This window comes from Macaca mulatta, chromosome 4 (assembly GCF_049350105.2).
Source record: "Macaca mulatta isolate MMU2019108-1 chromosome 4, T2T-MMU8v2.0, whole genome shotgun sequence".
In the NCBI taxonomy this organism is placed as follows: domain Eukaryota; kingdom Metazoa; phylum Chordata; class Mammalia; order Primates; family Cercopithecidae; genus Macaca; species Macaca mulatta.
In genome coordinates this window covers 88,062,672-88,086,934 of record NC_133409.1, presented here as the reverse complement: position 1 = coordinate 88,086,934, position 24,263 = coordinate 88,062,672, and positions in this window count along the sequence as shown.

Sequence of the window (24,263 nt, the reverse complement as noted above, 5' to 3'; positions counted from 1 at the left end):
GGCAGAACACTCCATTGCAAAATGCAGCTGTGTTATTTTTCAGTCCTATGTGCTCTGCCCCTTTGAAGCTTGTCTGATGTAATAAAGCCAGAGGATATAAAACAAACAAGAATCTTCTTGATTCAACACTCAAAAATTTAGACAAGGATGCTTTTTTTTTTTTTTTTTTTTTTTTTTTTGGGCTTGGGGTAAAATCTCTCCCACAGAACTCTCCCTGCCCTGACATTCTATAAGGATATTTACTTCTGAAAAACTGTACATTTAAAATTATGTTCTTATGTTTATGAACTTGAATATAAATTCAGAATTATTCAATAAGAAAACAAATTGGAGAGAGTAGAATGTTTTTATGTATCCTCTATAAATGAGAAAAGGGACATTAATGACACTAATCTTAAAGCACTAAACATGCAAGAATAAGAAATTAAATTCTCTTTAAATTTTATGTTAGAATAATTATCCCCTTCGATGCAATTTGCCCATGTTTTATTAAAGCTTTATTATGTCAAGGTAAATAGAGGTTAATGCTGCTGTTACTTCTTCCAATGAAGTATTATCTTTAATCTTGCTTTAATAAAATAGTGGTAAATTGCACAGTAGGGGTAATCACCATGGACTAATTTAGAGAGTTGTAAAATCCTTTACTAAGTATATACTGTAGTTAAAAATAGAAGTAGTCTTAAGAAAACACAAATTGCAGTGTAACTTGGAGGAAGTTAAGGAGATTGCTATTCATAATTTTAATTACTTAATTAAATAGATGATTATTGAGTACCTACTATGTGCACTGTTCTGGCTGTGTCAAGGGTATGAAAGTATATAAAAATGGACTTTCTCCCTAAGGAGCTTATGATTAACTACTTGGGCAAATACATAAGAACCAATCACTATTGACTGTGAAGCTTGCCATAGCAGAAGTGTGAACATCCCTCCCATGGATATTTAGAAGCGAGAAAGGTCACTTCAGGCAGAAGATCAAGAAGCGGTCATCTGAACTGAGTCTTGAAGGATGGTATAAAATGGAAATGTGTGAGTGGAAAGGGAAGGATATTTTAGGCAAGGAAATGGCAAGAGCAAAGGACTGGGGCCAAAGAGTACCAGATGTCCAATGAATATTTTCTTGCCAGGTTCAATCAGAGCTGAGAGTTGGACTGAAAGACCAGTCCGAGTCTATTGCAAAAAGCCAGTTGAAAAGCAGAGAGGTCTTCTACCATTCTGGATTGGACAGCCTTAGCTGGAAAAAAAATTCCCTATATATATTATTTTATATATATATATATAATCTCCCATATTAATGAATTAATACACTATATACATTATTAAACATATGTAAAAGTAGAAAAGAGGATGCTTTTTTTTCTTCACATTTCTTTTATGTATTTTTTAAAAATTTAATTTAATTTAATTTTAAGATCCAGGATACATGTGCAGGATGTGCAGGTTTGTTACATAGGTAAATGTGTGCCATGGCGGTTGGCTGTGCCTATCAACCCTTCACCTAGGTATTAAGCTCAGTGTGCATTAGCTATTTTTCCTAATGCTCTCCTGCTCCCCACCCTGCCCCAACAAGCCCTCATGTATATTGTTCCCCAGCCCTGTGTCCATGTGTTCTCATTGTTCAGCTCTCACTTATAAGTGAGAACATGGGGTGTTTGGTTTTCTGTTCCTGTGTTAGTTTGCTGAGGATAATGGCTTCCAGCTCCATCCCTGTCCCTTCAAAGGACATGATCTCCTTCCGTTTTTATGGCTGTATAGTATTCCATGGTATATATGTACCACATTTTCTTTTTCCACTCTATCATTGATGGGCATTTGGGTTGATTCCACGTCTCTGGTATTGTGAGTAGTGCTGTAACGAACATATGTGTGCATGTATCTTTATAAAAGAATGATTTATATTCCTTTGGGTATATACCCAGTAATGGGATTGTTGGGTCAAACGGTCATTAATTTTATTTCTACCTATAGGTCTTTGAGGAATAACCACACTGTCTTCACCAATGGTTGAACTAATTTACATTTCCACCAACAGTATAAAACTGTTCCTATTTCCCCACAGCCTCGCCAGCGTCTGTTGTTTATTGACTTTTTAATAACTGCCATTCTGACTGGCGTGAGATGGTATCTCACTGTGGTTTTGATTTGCATTTCTCTAATGATCAGCAATATTGAGCTTTTTTTCACATTTTTTTGGCTGCATAAATGTTTTCTTTTGAGAAGTGTCTCTTCATGTCCTTTGCCCACTTTTTAATGGAGTTGTTTGTTTTCTTCTTATAAATTTAGTTCCTTTTTGATGCTGGATATTAAACCTTTGTCAGATGGAGGCTGTACGTTCTGTAGGTTGTTCATTCTGATGCATTTTTTTTTGCTGTGCAGAAGCTCTTTAGTTTAATTAGATCTCATTTGTAAATTTTGGCTTTTGTTGCAGTTGCTTTTGGCATTTTCATTATGAAATCTTTGCCCATGCCTATATCTTCAATGGTATTGCCTAGGTTTTCTTCAAGGGTTTTTATAGTTTTGTGTTTTACATTTAAGTCTTTAATCCATCTTGTTAATGTTTGTATAAGGTGTAAGGAAGGGGTCTAGTTTCAATTTTTTGCATAGGCTAACCAGTTCTCCAAGCACCATTTATTAAATAGGAAATCCTTTCCCTGTTGCTTGTTTTTGTCAGTTTTGTCAAAGATCAGATGTAGGTGTGTGGTCTTATTTCTGAGATCTCTATTCTGTTTCATTGGTCTATGTGTCTGTTTTTGTACCAGTACTATGCTGTTTTGGTTACTGTAGCCTTGTAATATAGTTTGAAGTTGGGTAGCGTGATGCCTCCAGCTTTTTTCTTTCTGCTTAGAATTGTCTTGGCTATGTGGGCTCTTTTTTGGTTCCATATGAACTTTAAAGTAGTTTTTTTCTAATTCTAGGTGAAGAATATCAGTGGTATTTTAATGGGAATCACACTGAATTTATAAATTACTTTGAGCAGTATGGTCATTTTCACGGTATTTATTCTTTCTATCCATGAGTATGGAATGTCTTTCCATTTGTTTGTGTCCTGTCTGATTTCCTTGAGCAGTGATTTGTAGTTCTCTTTGAAAAAGTCCTTTATTTCCCTTGTTAGCTGTATTCCTAGGTATTTTATTCTCTTTGTAGCAATTGTGAATGGAAGTTCACTCGTGATTTGGCTCTCTGTTTGTCTGTTATTGGTGTATTGGAATGCTTGTGATTTTTTGCACATTGATTTTGTATCCTGAGATTTTGCTGAAGTTGCTTATCAGCTTAAGAAGCTTTTGGGCTGAGATGATGGGGTTTTCTAGATATAGGACCATGTCATCTTCAAAGAGTGACAGTTTGACTTTTTCTCGTCCTATTTGAGTACTCTTTATTTCTTTCTCTGGCCTGGATTGCCCTGGCCAGAACTTCCAATACTATGTTTAACAGGAGTGGTGAGAGAGGACATCTTTGTCTTATGCCCGTTTTCAAGGGGGATGCTTCCAGCTTTTGTCCATTCAGTATGATACTGGCTGTAGGTTTGTCATAAACGGCTGTTACTATTTTGAGGTATGTTCCATCAATAACTTGTTTATTGGAAGTTTTTGATGTGAAAGGATGTTGAACTTTATCAAAGGCCTTTTCTCTGTCTATTGAGATAATCATGTGGTTTTTGTCTTTAATTCTGTTATGTGATGAATTACATTTATGATTTGCATATGTTGAATGAGCCTTGCATCATGGGGATGAAGCCCACTTGATTGTGGTGGATAAGGCCTTTGACGTGCTGCTGGATTTGGTTTGCCAGTAACTTATTGAGGATTTTTGCATTGATGTTCATCAGGGTTATTGGCCTAAAGTTTTCTTTTTTTGTCGTATCTCTGCCAGGTTTTGGTATCAGGATGATGCTGGCCTCATGAGTGAAGGAGGAGTCCATCGTTTTGAATTGTTTGAAATAGTTTCAGAAATGGTACCAGCTCCTCTTTTACCTCTGGTAGGATTCAGATGTAAATCCATGTAGTCCTGGGCATTTTTTGGTTGGTAAGCTATTTATTACTGCCTCAATTTCAGAACTTGTTATTGATCTATTCAGAGATTCAACTTCTTCCTGGTTCAGTCTTGGGAGGGTGTATGTGTCCAGAAATGTATCCATTTTGTCTAGATTTTCTAGTTTATTTTCATAGAGCTGTTTCTAGTATTATCTGATGGTTGTTTGTATTTCTGTGGGGTCAGTGGTGATATCCCTTTTATCTTTTTTGTGTGTCTGTTTGATTCTTCTCTCTTTTCTTCTTTATTAGTCTAGTTAGCAGTCTTTTTTTTTGTTGTTGAAATGGAGTCTCACTCTGTTGTCCAGTCTGGAGGGCAGTGACATGATCTCGGCTCACTGCAACCTTCATCTAGGTTCAAGTGATCCTCCTGCCTCAGCCTCCCTAGTAACTAGCTGGAACTACAGGGACATGTCAACATGCCCAGCTAATTTTTGTATTTTTAGTAGAGACAGCATTTCACCATGTTGGTCTCGAACCCCTGACCTCAAGTGATCCACCTGCCTTGGCCTCCCAAAGTGCAGGGATTATAAGCAAGAGCCACCATGCCCGGCCCATGGTCTATTTTTCTGATTTTATTTTCAAAAAATGCAGTTCCTGGATTTGTTGATTTTTTTGGAAGGGATTTTGGTGTCTCTATCTCTTTCAGTTCAGCTCTGATCATGTTTATTTCTTGTCTTCTGCTAGTTCGGGGGTTTGTTTGTTCCTTTAATTCTCTTAGTTTGTTCCTTTAATTCTCTTAGTTGTGATGTTAGGATGTCAATTTGAGATCCTTCTAACTTTTTGATGTAGGCATTTATTTATTAATTTATGACCATAATTTTGTTAAGTATAAAATAGGAATAATAGTAACTATATAAATTAATTTGTGCAAATTCAAATGGGAAAACCATGTTTTATATCAGTTCTACTGGGATTATAAAGCACAAGGATTTAATTGTTATGACATAGTAACTTTATAAAATGAAGTCATCAGAGACATTATTTAATTGAAAGGGCATAACTAGGATCAACATGGATAAAAGTGCTAAAAGGAAACGAATTCAAATCAACATTATAAGTATAATTCTTATAACTACAAGTATACTTATAATTCTTAATTATTTTCACCCCATGTTCAAAATGAAACATATTAAAAATTATTTCGCGATTTGACCATGAAAATCAAATGCCTTCCTTTAAGACTTAAGTAATGAATAAATAAGCTATTAAAGTTGTCTGTGGATAGTACAAATATTTTAACCCCATTTTGGGAAGTATTACATGGTATATATTAAAAAATGTAAATACAGACCATTCTTTCCCTAACTTATTTTTTGTTCAGCAAAGCCTGTGCATCTGTGCCTCGTGATCAGTATTTTCCAAAGTACACTATAGTTTTATGCAATAATCTTATTAGATAATGATATGTATTTTTAAGCAATAGAGTATCTGTAATTTGAATCTAAAGCTTACTTATTTCTCAGGTAAAATATTTCTACAACATAGTGTTGTATAAGTCGGAAGTACTAGTTTCTAGATTTTTTCACCTAATCACCAGTGTTCTTACACTGTAACAGTATTTCATGTCTGCAGGTGAATTGTAATCTCAAGGGCAGACACCTTATTTTATACACTGTTTTACCATTATGCATCTTAAAGCAAAATTATAGATGTATTTTCAGTGTTTCTCTAGCATTTTTTCTTTATGGTATGCTCTGGGATATTCAAGTTTGGGTTGTACAATGAAGGATGAAAAGAATCAAAAGTACCCTCCATTACTCAGGGGTATTTAGAAAAGTCAGGACTACAGAATGACAGTGAGTTATGGGCCCTCTTATTTTGTGTTCTTGCTTAAGAAAAACTATTTAATGAATGGATCCCACTTTTTTGCATATGAATAGGGTTGCAATCATTCATGCAAACATAAACATGCAGTCTTTCTTGGTGCTGACTTAGTTTTTCACCAAACCTCTTCTCTCCTACTTCAGGACATGACATGCACTCTACCATGTGGCATGATGGGCCCTTCTCAATAATCTGTGTAAGATAAGGTCATATCTTTTGCTGTAAAAAAATAACCTTTACACACTGATGAAAATATGGGTGAAACATGGCACATCTTTAAGTCTCACACACAAGGTGAGAAGCACTACCAACTGACTCTACAAAAGCATAAACCAGAACATAATTTTTGCACTTAAAAACACTAAAACCTGAAATAAGAAAACTATAAAACCGCAAAAGCACTCAAACCAACATATAGCTTTACTCTGAGTAATATAAGAGTAGAGGTATTTTAGACCTAATACACAGAGTTCTAGGTGTAATTCTGTTAAGCAGCTTTACATTTTGCCATTAGAACTATTTCCCCTTTGTGTTAAGCTTTAATATCCTTTCAAATGCATTAATGTGTCGCCAGAACAGACTCTCACAGACTCCTGACTGCTTTAAATATTTCCATTTTAATAACAGCTTCAGATCTTCACTCAGAGCTTTATATACCCCTTACTGTCACAGAGGCTTGTGAAAGACAGAAGGAAACAGCTCATCATCCACAAAAGTCATCCAATGTACAATTGTTTGCTTTAGAATACAACCCACATGAAAATTAAAAGGGAAACATCATTTACATTTGATTTTCTCTACCCTTCATGCTCATCTCTGAATAATTCTACAGACATTTTCGAAGTCCCTATAAGGACTACTTAAATTTTCCCTTTCTGAAAGTGACTATAGTTTCATACTAAAAGAGTTAAGGTCCCTCTCTTAAATTTCAGAAAGGCAGAGTAGAGTCAAATTGTCACTCGAGTCTGTGTGAAGAGACCTGTGTGAAGAGAACAGGCTTTGTGTGAGCAATAAAGCTTTTTAATCACCTGGGTTCAGGCGGGCTGAGTCCGAAAAGAGAGTCAGCAAAGGGAGATAGGGGTGGATTTGGGTAGGTAAAGGAAAATTACAGTCAAAGGGGGCTGTCCTCTGGTGGGCAGGGGTGGGGGTCACCAGGTGTTCAGTTGGAGAGTTTTTTGAGCCAGGATGAGCCAGGAGAAGGAATTTCACAAGGTAATGTCATTAGTTAAGGCAAGGACTGGCCATTTTCACTTCTTTTGTGGTGGAATGTCATCAGTTAAGGCAGGAACAGGCCATTTAAATTCACTTCTTTTGTGATTCTTCAGTTACTTCAGACCATCTGGATATATACGTGCAGGTCACAGGGGATATGATGGCTTAGCTTGGGCTCAGAGGCCTGACATTCCTGTCTTCTTATATTAATAAGAAAAATAAAACAAAATAGTGTTGAAGTGTTGGGGCGGCAAAAATTTGCAGGGTGGGGTGGTATGGAGAGATAATGGGCGATGTTTCTCAGGGCTGCTTCAAGCGGGGTTAGGGGCAGTGTGGGAACTTAGAGTGGGAAAGATTAAGCTGAAGGAAGATTTTGTGGTAAGGGGCGATATTGTGGGGTTGTTAGAAGAAACATTTGTTGTATATAATTATTGGTGATGGCCTGAATACGGTTTTGTATGAACTGAAAAGCTAAATGGAACAAGAGAAGGAGAAAAACAAGTATTAAAGGACTAAGAATGGGGAGGACCTAGGACATCTATTTAGAGTGTCTAAGGAGGCTCAGCGTAGCTCTGCAAGCAAAGATTATTTATTTACTTTAAGGAGGAGTTAAGAATAGCGGTTTGGGATAGCACCAGGAGATACCAGCTGTGATGGCTTGGAGAAACAGTGTAAACCGGCCGTATAAACAAGAGCAGGGCATTTATGAGTAGTTGAGAATGGTGAATAGGAGTATGACTAGACATAAGATAGTAGGGATGACAAGTTTTTTGGGGCACAGTGTAATTGGTCTGGTGTCTGGAACGAGACTGGAGCCTAATAAAAAGGAGCGTCTATACAGGAGCTGAAATGGGCTGTACCTTGTAGCATTCTGAGGACAGGCCTGAATTCTGATAAGGCAAGTGGTGAAAGTGTTGTCCAGTCCTTTTTAAGTTGGTGACTGAGCTTGGTGAGGTGTGTTTTTAAAAGACCATTAGTCCATTCTACCTTTCTTGAAGATAGAGGACTGTAAGGGGTATGAAGGTTTCACTGAATACTAAGAGCCTGAGAAACTGCTTGGGTGATTTGACTAGTAAAGGCTGGTCCGTTATCAGACGGTATAGAGGTGGGAAGGCTAAATTGAGGAATTATGTCTGACAGAAGGGAAGAAATGACCACGGTGGCCTTCTCAGACCCTGTGGGAAAGGCCTCTACCCATCCAGTGAAAGTGTCTACCTAGACTAAGAGGTATTTTAGTTTTCTGACTCAGGGCATGTGAGTAAAGTCAATTTGCCAGTCCTGGGCAGGGGCAAATCTTCAAGCTTGATGTGTAGGAAAGGGAGGGGGCCCAAACAATCCCTGAGGAGTAGTAGACTAGCAGATGGAACACTGAGAAGTTATTTCCTTGAGTATAGATTTCCATGATGGAAAGGAAATGAGAGGTTCTAAGAGACGGGCTAGCGGCTGTAACCTACATGGAAGAGGTTATGAAATGACGACAGAATAGAATGGGCCTGTGAGACTGGAAGGAGATATTTTCCTTGGTCTAAGAACCATTTGGCTTGTGCCATAAGAGACTGATAGGTGGAAGTTTCAGCAGGGGAGTAGGTGGGAGTGACCAATGTGAAGGAGAAACACTGGCCATGAGGGACAGAAGCTGGAAGCTAGCTGCTTGTTTAGCCACCTTATCAGCATAAGCGTTGCCTACAGCAATGGGATCTGATGCCTTTTGATGGCCCTTCCAGTGAATGACTCCAGCTTCCTTTGGAAGTAAAGTGGCCTTGAGCAGAGTTTTTATTAAAGAGGCATTAACGATGGAGGACCCTTGCATAGTGAGGAAATCTCTTTCATACCATATAACAGCATGGTGGTACAGAATATGGAAGGCATATTTAGAGTCAGTATAAATATTGACGCATAGTCCTTTTGCAAGAGTGAGGGCCTGAGTTAAAGCCACTAGTTCGGCTTGCTGTGAGGTAGTGGAGGGTAGCAGAGTGGTAGCCTCAACGATAGGTGTGAAAGATACTATAGCATAGCCTGCCTTTGCTGGTGAGTGGCGATTAGGCCTGGTGGAACTGCCATCAATATACCAAGTGTGTTCAGGGTGAGGAACAAGAAATAACATGAGGAAATGGAGTGAATGTCAGGTGGATCAGAGAGATACAGTCATGAGGATCAGGTGTGGTATCAGGAATAATGTGGGAGGCCGGATTGAAGTCTGGGCCAGGAACAATGGTAATTGTGGGAGACTTAACAAAGAGTGAGTATAGCTGAAGGAGCCGGGGAGCAGAAAGTATATGCGTCAGGTGGGAGGAAGAAAATAGATTTTGGAAGTTATGAGAACTGTAGAGAGTGAGTTGAGTGTAGTTTGTGATTTAGAGGGCCTCTAAGAGTATTAGGGCAGCGGCGGCCGCCACATGCAGACATGAGGGTCAGTAGGCTAAAACAGTAAGTTCAAGTTGTTTGGATAAAAAGGCTACAGGATGCGGTCCTGGCTCTTGTGTAAGAATTCTGACCCCATTAACCATGCCTAGGAAAGAAAGGAGTTGTTGTTTTGTAGAAGGGATTGGGGTTTGGGAGATTAGCTGGACACGATTAGCAGGGAGAGCACGTGTGTTTTTATGAGAATTATGCCAAGATAGATAACAGATGAGGAAGAAATTTAGGCTTGACTGAAGTAATGGCAGCTGTCTGCGAAGCCTTGTAGCAGTACAGCCCAGGTAATTTGCTGAGCCTGATGGGTGTCAGGGTCAGTCCAAGTGAAAGTGAAGAGAGGCTGGGATGAAGGGTGCAAAGGAATAGTAAAGAAAGACATTTGAGATCCAGAACAGAATAATGGGTTGTGGAGGGAGGTATTGAGGATAGGAGAGTATATGGGCTTGGCACCATGGGGTGGATAGGAAAAAACAATTCGGTTGATAAGGCGCAGATCCTGAACTACCCTGTACAGCATGGCCTTTTAAAGTCTGTAAACTCCCCTTACAATTCCCCCATTTTACCTGCTCTAAAGCCAGACAAGGCTTATAGGTTAGTTCAGGATCTGCAATGAGTGGGGTAAGGGTGATTAGATTTTAATAGGATGGTAAGGGATGCATGATCAGTCACTAAGGAGGGAGTAGAGGTATCCTATACTTGTGGGTTAAGGTGGGGAGATACAAGGGGAGGATGCAAAGGAGGCTTTGAACTGGGGGGAAAGGCGGCAATGAGGTGTGGCTACAGCCTAGAAATAGTCAGGGAAGCAGATAATTTAGTTAAAATGTCTCAGCCTAATAAGGGAACTGGGCAGGTGGGGATAACTAAAAAGGAGTACTTAAAAGAATATTGTCTAAGTTGGCACCAGAATTGGGGAGTTTTAAGAGGTTTAGAAGCCTGGCTGTCAATATCCACAACAGTTATGGAGGCAAGGGAAACAGGCCCTTGAAAAGAAGGTAATGTGGAGTGGGTAGCCTCCATATCGATTAAGAAGGGGACGGACTTACCCTCCACTGTGAGAGTTACCTAAAGCATCTGTGATGGTCCTGTAGGCTTCCGAGGTGATGGGGCAGTGTCAGTCTTCAGCCACTAAGCTGAGAAGATCTGGGAAGGAGTCAGTCAGAGAGCCTTAGGCCAGAGTTTCAGGGGCTCTGGGAATGGCTGCTGGGCAAATGGAACAGTCTGATTTTTCATGGGATCCTGCACAGATGGGACATGGCTTAGGAGGAAGCCAGGGCTGCGGGTATTCCTTGGCCTAGTGGCCAGATTTCCAGCACTTGAAGTGAGTTCCTAGGGGAGGTGGTCCTGGAGGAACAGCTGGCTGCTGCCGTTCAGGCATTTGGAAGTTCTTGTGCGCTGGAGATGTGGCTGGGGTTTGTCTCACAGTGGAGGCAAGGAATTGCAACTCAGAAATACATTGCTACTTGGCTGCCTTTACTCTATTATTATACACCTGGAAGGTGAGGTTAATTAAGTTATGTTGTGGGGTTTGAGGGCTGGAATCTAATTTTTGGAGTTTTATTTAATGTCGGGAGCAGATTAGGTAATAAAATGTATATTGAGAATAAGATGGCCTTTTGACCTTTTAGGGTCTAGGGCTGTAAAGCGTCTCACGGTTGCTGCCAAACGAGCCATGAACTGGGCTGGGTTTTTTATATTTGCTGAAAAAGAGCCTAAACGCTAACTGATTTGGGAGAGGTCGGATAAAGAAAAAGAGCATTAACTTTGACTATGTCTTTAGCTCCAGTCACCTTTTTAAGAGGAAATTGCTGGGCAGGTAGGGGAGGGCTAGTCGCTGAACAAAACTGTAAGCCAGAACAGGTGTGAGGAGGGGAGGTGATAAAAGGAGTTTAGGGTGGGGGAGCAGAGGCTGAGGAAAAATTGGGACGTAGCTCAGCCTTGTGAGGAGGGGAGAGGTCAATATCCCATCCCACAGCACGCATCCCCGCGTGATTAAACACCAAGGGAAGACTGTCTTCCCGAGTCTGTGACCGGCGCCAGAGTTTTGGGTCTACGGATAAAACGCGTCTCCTTTGTCTCTACCAGAAAAGGAAAGGAACTGAAATTAAGAGAAGGGAGAGATTGAAGTGTGGAAATGAGATTGAAGTGTGGCAATGAGATTGAAAGGAGAAAGAGGGATAGTGAGAGAGATTGGAGAAGAGAGTAAAAAGAGGCCACTTACCAGATTTAAAATTAGTGAGATGTCCCTTGGGCTGCTCGGTCTGAGGACCCAAGGTCATAGGTGGATCTTTCTCACCGAGCAAACAGCAGGAGGACAGGGGATTGATCTCCCAAGGGAGGACCCCCGATCCAAGTCGCAGCACCATAGGCTCAGAGGCCTGACACAAATCTTGTTTAGACCTTCATAATGTGAGGTGTTGCAATCAGACTTGCTATTAAGTAGCATGGGAGCTCAGAGGTAAGGAGTAGCACTTCATCAATGCAGCAGTGTTAAAACGTTTGTGACAGTGGTGATGGTTCTTCATGTTTGTCTAAACGGAAAAGTGGGCATTTAATATTTTGTGTAATTTCTGACCTTACCAGTAACCACTGTCATGCTTCAGAGAAAGCCAATAATAATTTGGAATTAAGGAACAGGGATAACTTAAAGCAAACTAGAAGAAGATTCCCGATATAATCTTGAAGACCTGCAAAAGTTTTCATTACAAAAATGAAGACAAAATTAGAACAGGCTAGAATGACTAGGAAGACACAAATGAAACAGTGGGTTGGTGGGGTAGACAATAAACTGTCAGAAGACAGAGGATCCTGAGCACATTTTTATTTTTTGAGATGGAGTCTCGCTTTGTCGCCCAGGCTGGAGTGCAGTGGCCTGATCTCAGCTCACTGCAAGCTCCGCCTCCCGGGTTCACGCCATTCTCCTGCCTCAGCCTCTGGAGTAGCTGGGACTACAGGCACCCGCCACCATGCCCAGCTAATTTTTTGTATTTTTAGTAGAGACGGGTTTTCACCGTGTTAGCCAGGATGGTCTTGTGATTCAGGCGCCTCGGCCTTCCAAAGTGCTGGGATTACAGGCGTGAGCCACTGCACCCGGCTGGCACATTTTGTACTTTGTTCATATTGTTTATCTGTGAGTATCGTGCCATTTAATATTCCACCTTCAAAAAATGTGATGTGGGGCTGGGCGTAGTGGCTCACGCCTGTAATTCCAGCACTTTGGGAGACCGAGGCAGGCGAGTCACCTGAGGTCGGGAGTTAGAGACCAGCCTGACCAACATGGAGAAACCCCGTCTGTATTGAAAATACAAAAATTAGCCGGCGTGGTGGTGCATGCCTGTAATCCCAACTACTCGGGAGGCTGAGGCAGGAGAATCACCTGAACCCCAGAGGCGGAGGTTGCAGGGAGCCAAGATTGCGCCATTGCACTCCAGCCTGGGAAACAAAAGAGAAACTCTATCTCAAAAAAATAAATAAATAAATAAAAATAAATAAAACGGGTTTGCCAAAGATTCCCTTACTGAATCTTTGGTTAATTTATAATTGTTAATGAAAATATGAGGCAAAACTACCCACTCTCAAATGATAGCTCACTCTGATCCACCACAAAGAGGAATAAGAATGAGGCTCAACATTGTGGGACTAGGCTCCAACCTAAGTGAGTGTTTTAAACTAACTTAGTGTGTCTCTCATTGATGACAATGACCCATTTGAAGTCTTCACCCTCTTCATTACACACTCAATGATCCCAAAGGGTCTTATCTAATTTGTTTTCTTTGGTAAACTGAAAATAACTATTAATTAATTTCACTTTAATTACCACATATCTTTTAGCAGTTGAGTGTCTCTCTTTATTTTTATTATTTATTTTTGAGAGGGAGTTTCTCTTTCCTTCTCCAGGCTGGAGTGCAATGGCGCAATCTCAGCTCACTGCACCTCTGCCTTCCAGGTTTAAGCGATTCTCCTGGCTCAGTCTCCCGAGTAGCTGGGATTATAGGCACCTGCCACCAGTCTCTTTATTTTGCATACTAGTTTAGTTTAGTTTGATTGTTTGGTGTATCTAAATAATCAAACCAGCAACCAACACCTGAATTCCAAGTGTTAATTTCCAATTGTTTGCCACCTTTCATATTGATATCACACCAGAAACTATAACACCATACATTCCAAAAAAGGGTAACATTTTTAGTCATAATTCCCTGCTCTTCCTTCTCTTTCTGTGACTAACACTTTATTCACCCAGACTCACAGGCTCAAATCCTTGGAGTTTCCATTGACTTTTCTCTCTCAAGCAAAGCTTACATTTTAAGTTTATAATGCTTTCTTCCTACTCTTTTATATTCTAATTTTTTCTGCTCTTATGACTACCACTATGGCAAAGGTCCTCAAGGAGCACAAGCTAATCTATTGAGGAAGAAAATAAATCATTAGGGTTTCTACTAAACAAACAAACAAACAAAATCCTTAGGGGAGGGGCCAAGATGGCTGACTAGAAACAGCTGCAGTAGGATGCTCCCACTGAGAAAAATGAAAATGGCAAGTGAATCCTGCACCAACAACTGAAGTATTCCGGTCTCTCACTGGGACTGACTAGATGGTTAGCACAACCTATGGAGAGTAAGGAAAAGCAGCCTACCCGGGAGCCACACGGGTAGGGGGAGCTCCCACTTCCCGCCAAGGGAGGCAGTGAGTGATTGTGCCACCCTACCTGGGAAACCACGTTTTTTCCCATGGATCTGTGCAACCCATGGATCAGGAGATCCGCCTCGTGAGCCCATGGCATCATAGCCTTGGGTCCCAAGCACAGAGCTGTGCAGCTTCTCAGCAGCCACTCAGCTGCAGACTGCCTAAGACTAGTGAGTTCCCGGAGGGAAGGGCATCAGTCCTCATTGCCTCTGCCTGCTGTCTGAGATGACTGAGCTCCCACGGGGAAGGGCAGCAGCCATCACTACAGCTCTAGTCAGCCATTTTTCCCCTGCTGGCGCTGGGAAGACTGAGTAGCTTGGACCCAGGAGGAATTCCCTACAGCGCAGCACTGGGGCTGTGGCAGATGGTGACCAGACTGCCTCTTTAGGCCAGACCCTGACCCATTCCTTCTCAACGGGTGGAGCCTCACTGCAGGAATTTCAGCAACTCCAGCCAGGGGTTCACAGACACAACTCTTGATTTCCCTGAGAAGGAGCCTAAGTGGGGAGGGACGGCCACAGTCTCCATAGATCAGCAGTCTTAGTCTTTCCTCCTGCTGTCTCTGAGGAATCCAGGCACTCCCAATGAGAGGAATTCCCCCAAGTGCAATGTACTCCCTCACCAAGGGGCAGCCAGAGTGATTCATTAAGTAAGTCTCTGATCCCATGCCTCCTGACTGGGTGAGACCCACCAACAGGGGCCAGCAGACACCTTACACAGGACCATTACCGCTGGCATCAGGTTGGTGCCCCTCTGGGACAGAGCTGGCAGAGGAAGGAGCAGGCAGCCATCTTTGATATTCTGCTGCCTCCACTGGTGACATCTCCAGGTGCAGGAGGCACCCAGCTGAATAGGGTCTGGAGGGAACTCCCAGCAAACCACAGCCCTACAGAAGAGCGGCCTGACTGTTAAAAATAAACAGAAAGCAAAAACAACAGCATCAACGAAAATATTCTCACAAAAACCCTATCCAAAGGTCAGCAACCTCAAAGATCAAAGCTAGATAAACCCATGAAGATGAGAAAGAATCAACAAAAAACATCGAAAACTAAAAAAAAAAAGAGTACCTGTTCTCCAAATGATCATAACACCTCTCCAGCAAAAACTGGGTGGAGGCTGAGATGGATGAATTGACAGAAGGAGGCTTCAGAAGGTGAGTAATAATTAACTTCACTTATCTAAAGGAGCTAAGTTCTAACTCAATGCAAAGAAGCTAAGAACCATGATGAAACATTACAGGAGTGTTGCAGGAAGTCAGGGACCCCGAACAGAGGGACTAGCTGGAGCCAAGGCAGAAGAACAAGAACATAAATTGTGAAGATTTCATGGACATTTATTGCTTCCCTAATAATACTCTTATAATTTATTGTGCCTGTCTTTACTTTAATCTCTTAATCCTGTTATCTTCGTAAGCTGAGAATGTAGTCACCTCAGGATCACTATTGTACAAATTGATTGCAGAATGTGTGTGTTTGAACAATATGAAATCTGATTGTAAAACGTGTGTTTGAACAATATGAAATCAGTGCACTCTGAAAAAGAACAGAATAACAGTAATTTTCAGGGAACAAGGGAAGATAACCATAAAGTCTGACTGCCTGCAGGTTCAGGCAGAATAGAGCCATATTTTTCTTCTCACAGAAAGTCTATAGACGGATGTGCGAGTAGGAGAAATATTGCTGACTTCTTTTCCCAGCAAGGAGTAACCCTGGGGAAGGAATGCATTCCTGGGGGTAGGGCTATAGATGGCTGCTCTCGAAGTGTCTGTCTTATGGGGTTGAGATAAGGACTGAAATACACCCTGGTCTCCTGCAGTGCCCTCAGACTTCCTAGGATTGGTAGATTCCAGCCTGGTAAATTCTAGTCAGACCAGTTGTCTGCTCTTGAACTCTGTTTCCTGTTAAGATGTTTATCAAGACATGCGTGCCCAGTGGGACATAGACCCTCATCAGTAATTATAATTTTGCCCTTCTTGTGATCTTTATTGCCCTTTGAAGCATGTGATCCTTGTGACCTACTCCCTGTTTGTACACCCCCTCCCCTTTTAAAATCCCTAATAAAAGCTTGCTTGTTTTGCGACTTGGGGTTGCCATCATGGTCCTACCAATATGTGATGACAACCCCGGAGGCCCATCTGTAAAATTTCTCTCTTTGTACTCTTTATTTCTCAACCAGCTGACACTATTAAGGAAAATAGAAAGAACCTACTTTGAAATACTGGGGGCTGGTTCACCCGAAACAGGAGCTGTTAACCAAAATAACCAGTTTAGAGAGGAACATGAATGAACTGATGGAGGTGAAAAACACAATGGGAGAACTTCACAATGGAACCACAAGTATGAATAATTGAATAAACCAAGGGGAGGAAAGAATTTCAGAGCTTGAAGACTACCTTGCTGAAATAAGACAGGCAGACAAGATTAGACAAGAAGGATGAAAAAGAACAACAAAACCTCTGAGAACTATGGGATTATGTAAAAAGACCAAACTTATGACTGATTGGGGTACCTGAAAGAGATGGGGAGAATGGAACCAAGTTGGGAAACATACTTCAGAATATCATAGTAACTACATCCCAAGGTTATTGTAAAGATTAAATGGAATTATATATATTAGTATAAATTACTCAATGTAGAGTACCAGTTATTATTATTAATTTGTAAAACATACATATTTTTACCTATCATGATAACCTTATTTTGTTACAAAAGAAAAATTAAGCCAAATGGGAGATAGAAGAAACACAGAAAGTATAGAACACATAGAAAACATAAAAATAAATGTAAATGCATTAAACTCTCCTGTTAAGGAAAAAGATTTTCTGATTGTTAATATTCAGTTGTATGCACTATATATGCTCAGTGTGTTTACAAGAGATGCAGTGGAGATTTATAGGTAGACAAATATGCAATTCACAGTAGGGGAAAAGATATACCAGATAAAGTCTAACTACATGAAACCTGGTATGAAATATTAATTTCAGATCAAATAGAAAACAGATAAAGAGAATCATTTTATGATGACAAAAATTTCAAGTCACAGGTGTCAGGCCTCTGAGCCCAAGCCAAGCCATCGCATCCCCTGTGACTTGCACATATATGCCCAGATGGCCTGAAGTAACTGAAGAATCACAAAAGAAGTGCAAATGCCCTGCCCCGCCTTAACTGATGACATTCCACCACAAAAGAAGTGAAAATGGCCGGTCCTTGCCTTAAGCAATGACATTATCTTGTGAAATTCCTTTTCCTGGCTCATCCTGGCTCAAAAGTCTCCCCTACTGAGCACCTTGTAACCCCCACTCCTGCCCGCCAGAGAACAACCCCCCTTTGACTGTAATTTTCCTTTACCTACCCAAATCCTATAAAATGGCCCCACCCTTATCTCCCTTCACTGACTCTCTTTTTGGACTCAGCCCGCCTGCACCCAGGTGAAATAAACAGCCATGTTGCTCACACAAAGCCTGTTTGGTGGTCTCTTCACATGGACGCGCGTGACAACAGGCACTCAACAATTTTAATTGTTATGTACTTAATAACGTAACTTCAAAATAGTAAAGAAAAAATTGGCAGGACTGCAAGATAAATTGAAAGCCTACCTTATTATTGAAATAATTTAAATAATGGAGTAAATCATAAATTTGGCAAATAAAATATTAGTAGGATATTAAAATTTGAACTGCCCAAGTACAAGTTCAACCTAGAGGATGGACATTAAAGTAAACCACCCAACAACTGTGACATGTGCATTCTTCTTAAGCACATCTAGAACATTTATTAAAATTGCCTATGTGCTAAGCCATAAAAACTAACCTCAACAAATTTCAACGATTAGTGTCATGAAGACCACAGTCTCTGACTACAATGCAATTGCATTAGTAATAAACACAAAAACTACAAAACTCCCAAACAGTTGGAATTTAAAAAGCAAAGCTCTAAGTAATTTTTAATGAATGTTAGAAAGTATTTACACCTGAATTATTTTGAAAATACTACATATCAAAACTTTGGGATGTAGCTAAAATGTAATTTAGACCAAAATATATAACTCTAAATGCTTATTTTAGAAATGAAGAAAGTATAGGCCGGGCACGGTGGCTCAAGCCTGTAATCCCAGCACTTTGGGAGGCTGAGGCGAGTGGATCACTAGGTCAGGAGATCGAGACCATCCTGGCTAACATGGTGAAACCCTGTCTCTAATAAAAATACAAAAAACTAGCCCAGCGTGGTGGCCGGCGCCTGTAGTCCCAGCTACTCCGAGGCTGAGGCAGGAGAATGGCGTGAACCCGGTAGGCGGAGCTTGCAGCGAGCAGAGATCACGCCACTGCACTCCAGCCTGGGCGACAGAGCGAGACTCCGTCTCAAAAAAAAAAAAAAAAGGAGATCGAGACCATCCTGGCTAACATGGTGAAACCCCGTCTCTACTAAAAAATATACAAAAAACTAGCTGGGCGAGGTGGCGGGCGCCTGTAGTCCCAGCTACTCGGGAGGCTGAGGCAGGAGAATGGTCTAAACCCGGGAGGCGGAGCTTGCAGTGAGCTGAGATCCGGCCACTGCACCCCAGCCTGGGCGACAGAGCAAGACTCTGTCTCAAAAAAAAAAAAAAAAAAAAAAAAAAAGAAATGAAGAAAGTATAAATTGCCAACTTTAGAAGTTAGAAAAAAGAACAATAGAAAAATGATTGGAGAAAAGAATTGCAATAAAAGCAGAAATCAAGATTATAGAAAGTAAATATTTACTAGAGAGGTTTAATAAAGCATTTTTTAAAAAACTAATAAAATAGGCCAACTTTAGCAAAACTGTCAAATAAGAAGAGTTTATTCTTATAATAAAATAATATTTAGTATGGAAAAGGGGATATAACTACAGATATAGGAGATATTAAAATAAGTTAAGATGCTAATCAATAGCTTTATATCACTAAATTTACAAGCATTTTAAGATACATTTATCAAAGTAACTGAAGAGAAATCAGTACAAGAAAGAAATATTATAAGCAGATTACTCCTGAAAATAGATGCAGAATTGCAAAGCGAATCAAATCCTGTAATGTATAAAAACCATACATTAAAGTCATGTTGTATTTGTCCCAGAAATATATGATTTAATATTAAAAAAATCAATTAGTGTAATTAAAAATCAGCACATTAAGGAAGATAAATTACAGGATTATATCTTCAGATACCAAAAAAAAAAAAAAAAAAAATTTGGTAAGTTTCAATAAGACAGAAACTATTAGCAAGCGAAGAATAAAAGAAACTTCCTAACATTGATACAGTCTATAAAAGCCCAAAGCAAATATATGTGCTTAATTAGAAAATACTGAAAGTACTGTCTTTAAGATAAAAACAAAAAACAAACAAACAACAACAAAAACAAAAAACCAAGAATCTTTGCTATATGAAACCATTTTCTTTTCTTGGGAGTATGGGTTTCCCTTGGGTATATTGGGATGGGGAGAAAATGCCACAAATGTTGCAGGAGTTGGAGGCCAAGTGTTGACTCTAGCATCTAATGAGAAGTAAACTTGCACTGTAAATTAAAAACAAAATCTAGGTCCCCCAAATGACTGAAAAGATCCCTTTTGTGGACCAAGGGAATTGCAAGGTAAACCTGACAAACTAGTCTGGCCATGATAGGAAGGAGGGTTCAGCCTTGCCTTGTTACAGTCTCCTCCCTTTGGAATTTGGGTGCAATCAACCAACATTAACATTAAAATAGAGATCTTAAGAGTGACAAAACAGACTCTTTGTAGCAGTAAGATACCAAATTTAGTATAGTATCACATGACAAATAGCAGTCCATGAAAGAAATTGTAGTATTTTACCCCAGAATATATTTCTTAGACATATTTTGAAATGGCCCCTGCAAAGCTATCTCTTGTGGGGAAAATTTGCATTCTGTAGAGAATCTCCTTCCCTTTCCAGGTCTTTTCCTGGTCTAGAAGAGGTTAACTAAGAGTCTGGCACCTTTTTATGCCTGATTAGAGACAGTTATGACTATTCTTTCTGAAGTCTGCTACCCGAAGGCTTCATCTGCATAATAAGAACCTTGGTCTCCACAGCCCTTGTTATCTTAACACTCCTTTCTGTTGATTCCAGATCTGTAGATAATAACTTAACTCTTTCAACCAATTGCCAATCAGAAAACCTTTGAATCCATGAATCCACCTGTGACCTGGAAGCCCAGCCCTTCCCCCGCTTTAAGTTGTCCTGCCTTTCCAAACTGAACCAATGCATACCTTGAATATACTGATGTATTGATTGATATCTTTTTTTTTTTTTTTTTGAGACGGAGTCTCGCTCTGTCGCCTAGGCTGGAGTGCAGTGGCCTGATCTCAGCTCCCTGCAAGCTCCGCCTCCCGAGTTCACGCCATTCTCCTGCCTCAGCCTCCCGAGTAGCTGGGACTACAGGCACCCGCCACCTCGCCCGGCTAGTTTTTTGTATTCACTTGAGACGGGGTTTCACCGTGTTAGCCAGGATGGTCTCGATCTCCCGACCTCGTGATCCGCCCGTCTCGGCCTCCCAAAGTGCTGGGATTACAGGCTTGAGCCACCGCGCCCGGCCTGATTGATATCTTATGTCTCCTGAAAATGTATAAAACCAAGCTGTCATCCAACCAGCTTGTGCCTATGTTCTCAGGACCTCCTGGGGCTATATCATGGGCACTAATATTTGGCTCAGAATAAACCTCTTTAACTATTTTACAGAATTTGACTCTTTTCATCAACACCATAATGTGATAATGGTGGTGATGCTGATTATAGCCATGGTAATAATGATGTCTTTATACAGGAGAGTTCCAAATTATCAGAGTATATTAATTCATTCTTCAGAAATTTTTTGTGTACTTGCTATGGGCTAAGAAATAAGAAATAACTTTTCCAGTAATCAAAAACTTGGTCTTCTTAATCAGTAAATTATCACACTATATATGATCTTCCTTTTTATTATGGGCTGTTCTGGGTGCCTTTCATCTAAAATATTTTTATTTTCTTTCATTTACCAAAGTAATACATAGGGCTGTATTATATTCAAACTAGAAAAGAAAAGGTAAAAGGTGAGCTTAAATAACATGTCATAAATAACATGACAGAATTTTCAGGAAAGATTGGAGACCCGTTGTTTTCTAATTTTACAGAGAGTAAAAAGGAATGAATTGGTAACTATGTCACACCAGGTTGATATAAGGTTTAAGAAAACATTTACTTATAAAGTGTTACAGTGAATGCTATGCAAGGACAACTATTGAGTTCACTCTTTTGTAAATCTTAATATGGCTTTGGTTTATCTTTATCTGGAAAGAGTAATAAAATTCTTTTGTCAGGTCGTATAAATTCTTTTTGTCAGTCCTGTAAGTTTCACTTTCTTTCAGTTAGTTTAATTCTACTACTCTATCCAAGTGCCTCTTATCTTGTCTATCTTATCATCTTATCTTATTAATATCTTATGGTTTGCGAATCAGTTGAGTTTGCCCTCTGATATAGACTATCTACCTTATTGAACTCCCTATATCCCATAACCTATCCTATAATTGAGTCTCCTAAAACTATTCCAGTGATTCTTATTTTCTTATAGACTATGGCGTTCTTTTCTCTTTTTAAACAGATCTTATTTTTTAAAGCAGTTTTAGGTTCACAGAAAATTAAGCAGAAAGTAAAGAGAGTCTCATATACCCACAACTTCCACGTGGCCATCTCCAACACCAAAATGGTGTATCTGTACCAACACCAAAAAGGTATATCTGTAATAACTGAGGAACCTACTATGATACATCATCATCACTCAAAGTCCATAGTTTACATTAGGGTTCATTCTTGGTGTTATATATACTGGATTTTGACAAATGTATACTGACATATATCTACTATGACAGTATCGTACAGAATAGTTTCGCTGCCCTAAAAATCCTCTCACTCCTATTCATTTCTTCCACCTACCAACCCCTGACAATCACTGATCTTTTTACTGTCAACATGGTTTTCCCTTTTCCAGAATGTCATATACCTGGAATAATATGGTTTGTAGTCTCTTCAGACTGACTCCTTTCATGGAATCATATGCATTTATGGTTTTTCCAAGTCTTTTCATGGCTTGATTTTTTTCAGTCCTGAATAATATTCCATTGTCTGGATGTACTACAGTTTATTTATCCATTTACCTACTGAAGGACGTTTGGGTTGTGTCCAAGTTATGGCAGTTATGAATAAAGCCACCATAAAAATGCGTGAACCATTTTTAAGTGAACATAAGTTTTTAGCTTCTTTGGGTAAGTACCAAGGGGTGTAATTGCCGAATGGTATGTTACATGTATGTTTCATTTTGTAAGAAACTACCAAATTGTCTTCCAAAGTTGCTCTGCCATTTTGTATTCTCATCAGCAATGAAGGAGAGTTTCTATAGATCCATATCCTTGCTAGCTTTTTGCAACTGTCAGTGTTCTGGATTTGGGCTGTTCTATTAGGCATGTAATGGTAGCACATTTTTGTTTCAATTGGCATTTCCCTAGTGACAGGATGTGCGTGTCTTTTCATATGCTTATTTACCATTTGTATATCTTCTTTGGCAAAGTGTTGGTTCAGGTCTTTGCCCATTTTCAAATTGGTCTATTTATTTTCTTATTGTTAAGTTTTAAGGGTTTTAAAAAAATATTTTGGATATTTGGCCACTTATGCTATTTTATATTAAAAACGTGTTTATTTCACTAAAGTTATTTTTATAGCTTGCTGATACCTTATGAATGATTTATCCCCTTAATTCTTTAATGCAAATTATAATTTAAAATTTTTTACCCAATATCTATACCAAATCAGTTTCACCAAGTATCAGTTAGCTTTAATTGTTCAGTTCTGTGCTCATTTTTGATAATTCTCTTGTGAGAATCTGTTCAACTTTTTAGTGAGGTTCAAAATTATCATGTTGGTAACCAGTAAGTTATTGCCTGAAATTTTGTAGTTCACTATTTTAATTCCTCTGCTGGCCTCTCTACCTAACCTTCTCCTAGGAAGACAGCTTTTAGGAGTGATGAGGAAGCTTCATTTTGGGTTCAGTATACAAGCCAGCATATTAGAAGTGCTTTCCATCTGTTTGAGCTACTACAATTGCTCATAATATAATAACTGCAAAACCTACTAAATGGTCTTCCTGTTTCTAGTCTTTCCACCTTCAAATATCTTTTCTGCAATGCTACAGGAAAAAAGTATCTAAGGTCTAAATCTGTGTTCTTCATATTTTTCACTGGCTTTCTGTCAGTTTATAACACTCAAAATTCCATTCCCCGCCCACAAACCTATCCAGCCTTAACTTTCCCCCACTCTGTACATCCAGGTGTCTTTTGGCATCTAGAACTGATTGTGCTCTCTCACTCTATACTCACCACGCCATTGTTGATGCTATTGTTTCTGCCTAGATATCTTTCCTTTTGGCACTACCTTTCTCCAACTATTTCTCCAACAGTTGCCTACAATTAACACTTGGAATCTCTTCCAATAAGTTTTTTTTCTGAGCCCACAAAGGCCAAGTTATGTTTCTTCCTCCTCAAATCCCTAGCATCCAGTTACGTGCTTATCTCCTTTAGTGGATTACACAATTCCCAAGATGAAGGATCATTTCTTTCTTATTATTCTTTGTATTCTCAATGCAATTCTTGTTCAAAAATGGTTTGTTGACTTGATTTCCATGCCTACCTTGCTTTAATGTCTGGATATTTTCATGGAGAGAACAGGGAGGTAGAGTTGAACAAAAACTTCTTCAACAGAATATTTGGGCTTAAATCCTCTCCGCTAAGAGACATTGGATATATTATCTAATATCTTTATGTTTCTACCTCTTATCAGTTAGATAAACCTTTCCCTTCATAATTCATGCTATAAAAATGAAACGAGACACATTCTTACAATGAGTTGAATTAAATATATAGCCTTGTGTTCATATGCAAAGAAATGGTTAGAACTTCCTTAGATATGTAATCATCAGATATTTTAAACCAACTTATGAAAATGTTGTGAAAGTTTTAAAAAATATTATATAATTGTGACACAGGATTTTTTCTGTGCCTCTTCTCCAGCCGGAAACTTCTGTGGCCAGCAGGGCCTCTGCTTGAGTT